The sequence below is a fragment of the Rhincodon typus genome, chromosome 1 (assembly GCF_021869965.1).
Source record: "Rhincodon typus isolate 14 chromosome 1, sRhiTyp1.1, whole genome shotgun sequence".
Lineage (NCBI taxonomy): Eukaryota > Metazoa > Chordata > Chondrichthyes > Orectolobiformes > Rhincodontidae > Rhincodon > Rhincodon typus.
In genome coordinates, this window is record NC_063332.1 from 133,224,380 (window position 1) to 133,233,722 (window position 9,343).

Consider the following 9,343-nt stretch of genomic DNA (forward strand, 5'->3'; position numbering starts at 1 on the left):
ATTATAAAAATAGAAGTGCAAACATCTGGATGAATCCATAGATAATTTTGTTAGTGACCTCTAAATGATACTGAAGACGTGCAACTGTGGTAAAAATGTCAGAGCTCATAGGGCTAGTTTGCTGTAGCCATTACACCTGATTCTCTGTCAGATTTATTACAGCCCAAAGAAGACCTAACTCTACAGAAAGCCATTCATATGATGAGTGAAGTAGAGGTCAGGAAACAAAATGGAACAACCCTAAGAGGAAAAGAAAGTAATTTACACAGGAGAACCATACAACATATCCATTTCTTAAGATATTAAATGACAATGGACACACCAAATAAGCCAATGCGGTGGTGAAATACACACCAGACACTAAAATTCCTGGCCAAAGTTTTGGAACAAATAAGTCTCACAGACACATGCAGTGCACAGATTTAAAATCTGCATGTTTTTATTGTCAGAAATTAGGTCACTTTCAGAAAAGAAAATGAAGCAGGATACAGACATGGAAAACAAAAGACCAAACAACTATCTATAAAATGAGATAAATGATGTAGAACAGTTTTTGGGAATAGATGAACTCTAAGTTTCCCTTGTGGAACTCATGATTTCAGTGATCAGTAAAAGAAACCATGCCATTGTTTTAACTGTGGATCTGGGAAACATGGAAAAGGTATCTGTCAAATTGAAAATCAAGGATGACAAGCAAGCAAAATTTTTGCAAAGCTAGAGATGAAGAAAGACGGATCAGTATACATCTGCAGTAATTTTAAGTTCAGTTAGGGACTGTATCCTTTGGCTTTCATCGATAACATATTTGCTGGACTACCTAGAGGCCGGCTTTTCAGTAAAATTGATCTTAGTTGAGCCTATCTCCATATGAATATAGATCATGAGCCATGGAAATACTTGACCATTGTAACACATAAAGGACTATTCAAACGCAAGAGACGTTCATTTGGAATCGCATCTGCACCTGCGTTATTCCAATGTGCCGTGGATCAGATTTTAAAATGGATTGGATGAAGTCCAGCTTAACCTCGATGATATTTTAGTCACAGGGTGAAAAGGAAAAGGGCATCTCCACAATTTAGACGTTAATCTGCAGTGACTTGAAAATTATGACCTAAGAGTTTCTTTTCGTTCATTCATGAGATAATGTTCATTGTTGGTTAGACCAGCATTTACTGCTCACCCTAATTGCCCAGAGAGCAGTTAAGAATCAATCACATTGCTAAGGGTCTGGAGCCACATGTAGAACAGACTAGGTGAGGACAGCAGTTTCCTTCCCTAAACCAGATGGGATTAGTAAACTAGATGGGTTTTCTGACAATTGACAATGGTTTCATGACCATGATTAGACTCTTAATTCCAGATTGTTATTGAATTCAAATTCCATTATCTTCCAGAGGGTTTTGAACCCAAATTCCCATAACATTACCTGGGTATCTGGATTAACAATCTAATAATAATACCACTAGGACATAGCCTTCCTGTGAGGAAAGACAAATAGGACTTTTCAAAAAAATCTTCTATTGAATATTTAGGCCATGTCATTGATGCTAAGGAATACCTTGTAAAGTAAAAGCCATAACTGAGACAGCAACACCTGAAAATGTAAATGTGCTCATTTTTAATGTGGAGGTGCCAGTGTTGGACTGGGATGGACAAGGTCAGAAGTCATATGACAGCAGGTTTATTTGAAATCACAAGTTTTCAGAGTGCTGCTCCTTCTTCAGGTGAAGTAAAGAAAAACACACAGGCACAGAATTTATAGGCAGAGGTGATCAAAAGGTCATACAATGGTGTCAGTGGAGTGTTGATAGGCTGAATAATAAGTCTCTGCAGGTGATCAAAAGCATCAGACAGTATGAGTAACATGTCAACAGATGAATAGCCAAGTGAAAGGATGACCTATAATCCAACTAACTGAGGCAGAGAGATAATTACAAAAAATTAAAAGTAAGGTGGTGCTAGAGACAAACCAAACAGCTAGAATAACATGATAGGTATAAGAGTTGCATGCCGAGAGGCTAACCAAAGTAACAAATAATCCAAAACTGTACAAACTAATTAAGGTAGAGCGATCATAACAAGTTATCAAGGTGATATGGTGTTAAAACAGGACAGTGAGGAAGATTTTACAAATATAGAATGGTATGGTGGGGTTACATGCAGTGAGACATGACCCAAAATTACGGTTGGGGCCGTCTTCATGTGTACGGAACTTGGCTATCAATTTCTGCTCAGCAATTTTGCATTGTTGTGTATTTCAAAGGCCACCTGGGAGGAGGCTTACCCGAAGATCGGAGGCTGAATATCCTCAACCGCTGAAGTGTTCCCTGACTAGGAGGGAACATTCCTGTCTGGCAATTGTTGCGCAGTGTCCATTCATCCATTGTCGTATCGTCTGCATGGTCTCGCCAATATACCATGCCTCGGGGCCTCCTTGCCTGCAGTATATCAGGTAGACAATATTGGCTGAGTCACATGAGAATCTGCCCTGTACGTGGTAGATGGTGTTCCCACGTATGATGGTAGTATCCATATTGATGATCTGACTTGTCTTGCAGAGGTTGCCATGGCAGGGTTGTGTGGTGTTGTGGTCAATGTTGTCTTGAAGGCTGGGTAGTTTTCTGCAAATGATAGTCTGTTTAAGGTTTGGCAGCTGTTTGAAGGCAAGAAGTGGGGGTGTATGGATTATCTAGGCAAGATGTTCGTCATCATCGATGACATGTTGAAGGCTATGAAGAATATAGCATAATTTCTCCACTTCGGCGAAGTACTGGATGATGAAAGTTACCCTGTTGTTGTGTCCTGTGTCTGTTTTGAGGTGTGGCACATTGGAACTGGCAATTGAAGAGTTGAGCATCATATCCTGTTCTTATGAGGGCATCTTTTAGATCTTTAGCTGTCCATCATGTTCAGTTCTGCCTCACTACCAAAATGGACCCCATTGGTCTCACAGCAGACACAGAGGAATTCATCAGAATTTAAAAAAGCCATCCCCTATGGACAAGCCCTGTATAGACACAGGATCTGCGTGGACGAGGAGGAATGCGAAGGACACTTAAAGATGCTGAAAGATGCCCTCATAAGAACGGAATGATCAACTCATTGATCGCCAGTTCCAACATGCCACACCGAAAAACTGCAGCTACCTCCTCAGAAGAAGATACAGGACATGATCAATAGAGTACCCTTCATCATTCAGTACTTCCCCCGAGCAAAGAAACTACACCATGTTCTTTGCAGCCTTCAACATGTCATCAATGACAATGAACATCTCGCTTAGATAATCCCTACATCCCCACTTCACGCCTTTGAACAACCGACAAACCATAAACAGACCATCGTTCGCAGCAAACTACCCAAACTTCAGGACAATATCGACCACAACAACTCACAACCCTGCCACAGCAACCTCTGCAAGACAAGTTCGATCATTGACATGGATACCACCATGACATGTGGGAACACCACCCACCACATACACGGCAGATACTCTTGTGACTCAGCCAATGTTGACAATTTCATATGCTGCAGGCAAGGATGCCCCAAGGCATGATATATTGGCAAAACCATGCAGATGCTATGACAATGGATAAATGTACACTGCGCAACAATCGCCAGACAGGATTGTTTCCTCCTAGCTGGGAAACATTTCAGCGGTCGAGGACATTTAGCCTCCAATCTTCAGGTAAGTGTCCTCCAAGGCGACCTTTGAAATGCACAACAATGCAGAATTGCCGAGCAGAAACTGACAGCAGAGCTCCATACCCATGAGAATGGTCTCAACCATGATCTTGGGTTCATGTCACGCTAGATGTAACCCCACCATACCATTCTATATTTGTAAAAATTTTTCTTACTGTCCTGTTTTAACACCACATCACCTTGATAACTTGTTATGATCACTCTACCTTAATTAATTTGTACAGTTTTGGATTACTTGTCACTTTGGTTCGACCCTTGGCTTGTGACTCTTATACCTATCACGTTATTCCAGCTGTTTGGTTTGAATCCAGCATCACCTTATTTTTAATTTTTTGTAATTATCTCTCTGCCTCAGTTAATTGGATTATAGGTCATCCTTTCACTTGGCTATTCATCTGTTGACACTTTACTCATATGGTCTGACACTTTTGATCACCTGCAAAGACTTATTATTCAGCCTATCGACACTCCACTGACACCATTTGTATGATCTTTTGATCTCTCTGCCCATAAATTCTGTGCCTGTGTGCTTTTCTTCACTTCACCTGATGAAGGAGCAGCACGCCGAAAGCTTGTGATTTCAGATAAACCCGTTGGACTATAGCCTGGTGTCATGTTCCTTCTAACCTTGATCATTTTTGGGTTTTTTGGATTACTCTAGCAAGTTTGTCCCAAATCTTACAACCATTCTTAAACTGCTGCATATTTTTTTAAGCCAAAACAAGAACTGGGAATGGGAATATCAACATGCAAATTCTTTTACACAAGCAAAAGAGGCTTTCCTAAAATCAGAAGTCCTGATCTATTTTGATCCCAAGATACCTTTGCAACTAGCATGGGATGTATCGCCATAGGAGTGGGAGTAGTCATTTGTCACACATTATCTTTTGGTGAAGAGAAACCAATAGCTTTTGCATCAAGATCATTAAACAAAGTTAAACTTTGCACAGAGAGAGAAAGAAGTTCTTGGAATCATTTTTGCCCTCAGAAGATTCCACTGAAACCATTATGACTAGGAATCTACTAACAGACCAAAGACCATTAACCACGATATTTGGGCCTCATACAAGAATATTTTCTGTAACAGTAAGCCATATGTAGAAGTGAGCATGGTTACTGTCAGCTCACACTTATACAATTACTGGAAATCCAGTTTACATTGGAATGCTAATGGGCTTTCTAGATTATCTTTGTGAAATGAATAATCTACAAACAGTCCTTACGTAGACATTCAGTACATCAAACAAGTAGAGAAGACACCGGTAACGATAGGACAAGTTACCAACCATCACTGTAACACAGACTGGACTAGTTTTCTATATTGTACAGAAAAGAGATGATGTAGTATAGAGAAGATCTGCAGATCAACACATTGCAACAACAACGAATCCTTTATTCATTAACAGGATGAGGGCATCGCTAGCCAGGCAGCATTTATTGCCCATCCCAAATTGCCTAGAGGGCAGTTCAGAGTCAACCACATTGCTGTGGGTCTGGAGTCACATATAGGCCAGACCAGGGAAGGATGGCAGTTCCCTTCCCTAAAGGACATTAGTGAACCAGATGGTTTTTCCCGACAATTGACAATGGATTGATGGTCATCATTAGATTCTTAATTCCAGATATTTTATTGAATTCAAATTCCACCATCTGTCATGGCAGGATTCGAACTGGGGTCCCCAGAACATTATCTGGGTCTTTGGATTAACAGTCCAACAATAATACCACTAGACAATCGCCGATCTACCAGGGATAGTGTTAATTGAAGATCCATAAGTAACTGTACGAAATAGAGACCTGGAGATACCTGAGGACAGAACAGTAACTGGATTATCTGAAGGGGACAGCACCTTAGTGGAGAATACTACTACATTGTGCAGACCTTCGAACGTTTAGTCATCTCAGGAAAAGACAACAGATGATGTTCCTAGTACACCTAAAACACCAGAGGTTAAGGCCAATGAGAAAAATAAACAGACACCTGAGGTGCACCAACAGCAACACAGGAATCAATATCCTCCAAAACATCTTATATATGTCTACTGACTACATATGACTTTGTGAATAATATTATGAACATTTTCTTTGCACGAACCTCTAATGGGGAGAGGGTTGGTATTTTGTAGTTGTTAAGTTTGGTGGACTGTCACAAAGAATCCAATCACATGAAATAATGAAGTCATCACTGGCCATTTTGGGCAGGAAACAGTTCAGTCTAACCTCACTGCCTGTAGCGTAAACATTTCCATAATAAAGCTCTTCCTGTTTAACGCTTTGGTCTCCCGGCCCTATTTGGAACTTAATATACCTCTAATACTATTAACCATACTGACGTTGAGCAGAGGATTGGGGTTCGGTACGACACTGAGTTGGACAATCCTTCAAGTTACAAAGTTCTATGCAGGGGAAATTGTGGAGCGGTGTGTCGTACTGGTTAGCTGTCTGAGGACATCGAAGCAACTATGGTAACATAATATGAATGTGTTTTACTGTCTTGTGAATGGCCGACCACTGTACAAATTAACTCCTTACCATGAATGTGCTGCTCTTGTAAGGTTCAAGCCACCACTACTTTTGTTTTGCTCAACCATCATCATGTTTGTACCCTGCGGTGTCAATGTCCTCAGACAATATTTTGGGCAGATTTTAAATCATCTCCAGTTCGGAACTGGGCAATGTCATGTTTGCAAATCTAATGTTGAAGATTTGCATTAACTCTAGCATCGTGGATATTGTTCGTCTTGACATTTGCGAGGTGAATTATTTATATTTCTCCATGCTTAGAAGTTGGCTGTTGTTCCTCTTGAGCCACATGCCACTTGCATCCAGCACAACAGTGAAAGTACTGAAGCTCGGACTCCCCCCACCTCCCGTCAGTTTCAAGATCTCCAGTGGAAGTTGTTCATATTTCTTTTTGTTGTTCTTCCCATTCTTCTGAAGAAGGGTCATTAGACTCAAAACATTAACTCTGCTTTCTCTCCACAGATGCGGCCAGACTTGCTAAGTTTATCCAGCCGTTATTTCTTTTGTTTCAGATCTTCAGCATCCGCAGTTCTTTGTTTTATAAAAGTAGGAATGTTTTACTATAGTTGTATAGTGGTTAGACCACATCTAGAGTGCTATGTATGGTTATAATCACCTTATTTTAGAAGAGACGTAATTGGAATAGAAGAAGGTTTATTCAACTGATTCCTGGGATGAAGGTGTTATCTTATGAGGAAAAGTTTGACAGGTTAGGCCTTCAAGTTGAGAAGAATGACTGTTGACTTTATTGAAACATATAAGATCCTGAGGAGACTCGATGCTGAAAGGTTGTTTTCCCTTGTAACAGAGACGAGAATTAAGGTATGCAGTTTAAAATTAAGGGGTCTCCCACTAAAGACAGAGATGAGAATTATTTTTCTCAGAAGGTAATGAGCCTATGTTCATATGACCTGCACCATGTAACCTTACACACCCTTACAGCCACCAACGCCTTATCAGGGTACCAATGTTTTTTCAGTTGTCATTGTCAGCACACAATTATCACTCATTCACCTCTCTTGACTAACATTTGCAATACAAAACTAATGCATACCCTACCATAGGTGTGCACCTATGTCAAAAGTTAGGATGCTCACACACCCTTGCAGCATGAATAGATCAATAAAATCATTCAGCTTTATTTGGCACTTCACCCAAGTCCTAAGGATAACCCCACAGCAACTGACATCCTCTGCTACCAGGCTGGCTTGGTCAGGTCTCGCTTCCCAACTCATGGGAAGAAATTCCACCATTTGTTCAGCTTGGGGGAGAGCACACAGAGAATAATCATTAAACCACTATGTCTCCAAGTGCACGGCGCCTCTTCTATTGCATTATTTAGGTATTATGTGATCTTTTCAAAATTTGTACCAATTGTGGACAAGATGAAGACGATCAACAGTCATGGTGAGCACTTTAGAAGGAATTGGGCTCTCAGCATTACAGTGGTCCATCTGTGAAGTAGTTTCCTACTTAATACACTGCATTGCTCCTGATCTATTGATGCACCCCATCTGTTTACCTTCTGTACATTGTCAGTAGTCCTTTCATTCACTTCATGCAGTTGTTCCCTTGTCATCATGTGCACTGTTTGCCACCTTACATCTCACTCTGGGCCTCTGATTTGCTGGCAGTTCTGCCTTTCACATGAATGCCTAGTGCATAATTGTGGCAGAATTATAGGACCAGACAGCAAATTACATTTCTGCTGAAGTCATCACCCAGTTGTGCATAAAATTCTCACAAAATCTTCCTTCACTGGCTCAGTGAGGTTGGCCTTCACAGCATTTTCAATGGAAGGAAAGATGTTGAAATCATTTGCAACGTGTCATATGGAGTTGGGTAAGAGAGAAGCCAGAAAAGACAAAGGTGATTAGCTATGAAGAAATCATGCATAGCAACACCTCTAACATCAGTAGTTGTCATGACCTCAACTTGAACCCCAAGTGGGACTGTGATGGATCATGAGACATTTAATTCCAAATTTTCTTTTGAAAATTGGAAACAATTTTATATTGGGATTTGAGCCCAAGTCTCCAGAACATTACCTGTGTCTCAATACCACTGGATTATTGCTATTGATTGAAATGCTACACTTACATTAAAGGTAATGAGATTGTGGATGGTGCAGCATTGATTAGAAAGTATTGTTAACTGACTTCCTATCTTAACAATTTTGGCTAAATCATTCATTTCTTTTCATTGCTCTTGAGGAAATACTCCTGGTATTGATCTATTCTGCAATCTCTCCACACTATCTCCCAAGTAGGTAGCCGAAGGACCAGGGAAATGTATGCTCCTATTCTCTCTGGTTCCTGTGCTAAAGCTGCTAGTGTGGCATCAGGGTATTTTAGTGTCTACTTATCCACTTCACCAGTAGTTTCGTCTCCCATCTGTTGCACAATGTTTGCAGCCAAAACACACCATCTCTTTAAGAAGCTGTGGCTGCCTTTATGTAGTATCATGAAATCCCAAACTCACGTCTTCTCCCTCCCACTCAAGTGAAGATGATGAATAAGATAGTGTACTTTTTGCTAATTATACTACAGATATTTCTTAATCAGGCAGCCTATGTTCCATCCTCTGTGCACCCATTTCAACTTGTCTTGGCCATATATTTTAGTTCTGTTGAATTAATTAATCTTCAGTAATAAAATAACTTCTAATATTAGAGCACTATGATGCGCTAATATTGTTATTCATTTCACTGTCACAACATTTGAACTAAAAGCTTACAAAACTCTTCAGAGAAGATCATTTAATTGAACATGACAACTGTACAAAGGAATCTTGTTAAACAGAGACCTGCAAAGTTTCAGTGATAAATCTTAAAATACGTAATCTTTGGAGACAATGGCCTTTATGTCTCAATTTTTAAAAAAGCACTGAAACTTTTAAACAAAGGAATATTATTCTGAAATATATCTGTATTAGCAATGTATAGCAAATTTATCAATCAATATCAGAAGCTTAAGACGAAAGAAAACTCTTTCTTATTCAAAGATAGTAGGAACTGCCGATGCTGGAGAATCTGAGATAACAAGGTGTAGAGCTGGATGAACACAGCAGGCCAAGCAGCATCAGAGGAGCAGGAAAGCTGACATTTTGGTCTGGA

General features: G+C 40.1%; 1 protein-coding gene across 1 annotated transcript in view; it reads left to right on the top strand.

Moving 5' to 3' along the window:
* The window catches only part of ttc29 (tetratricopeptide repeat domain 29), a 239,492-nt gene that overhangs the window by 229,459 nt on the left and 690 nt on the right, over positions 1-9,343 (top strand). The gene's annotated exons all lie outside the window — the stretch shown is intronic.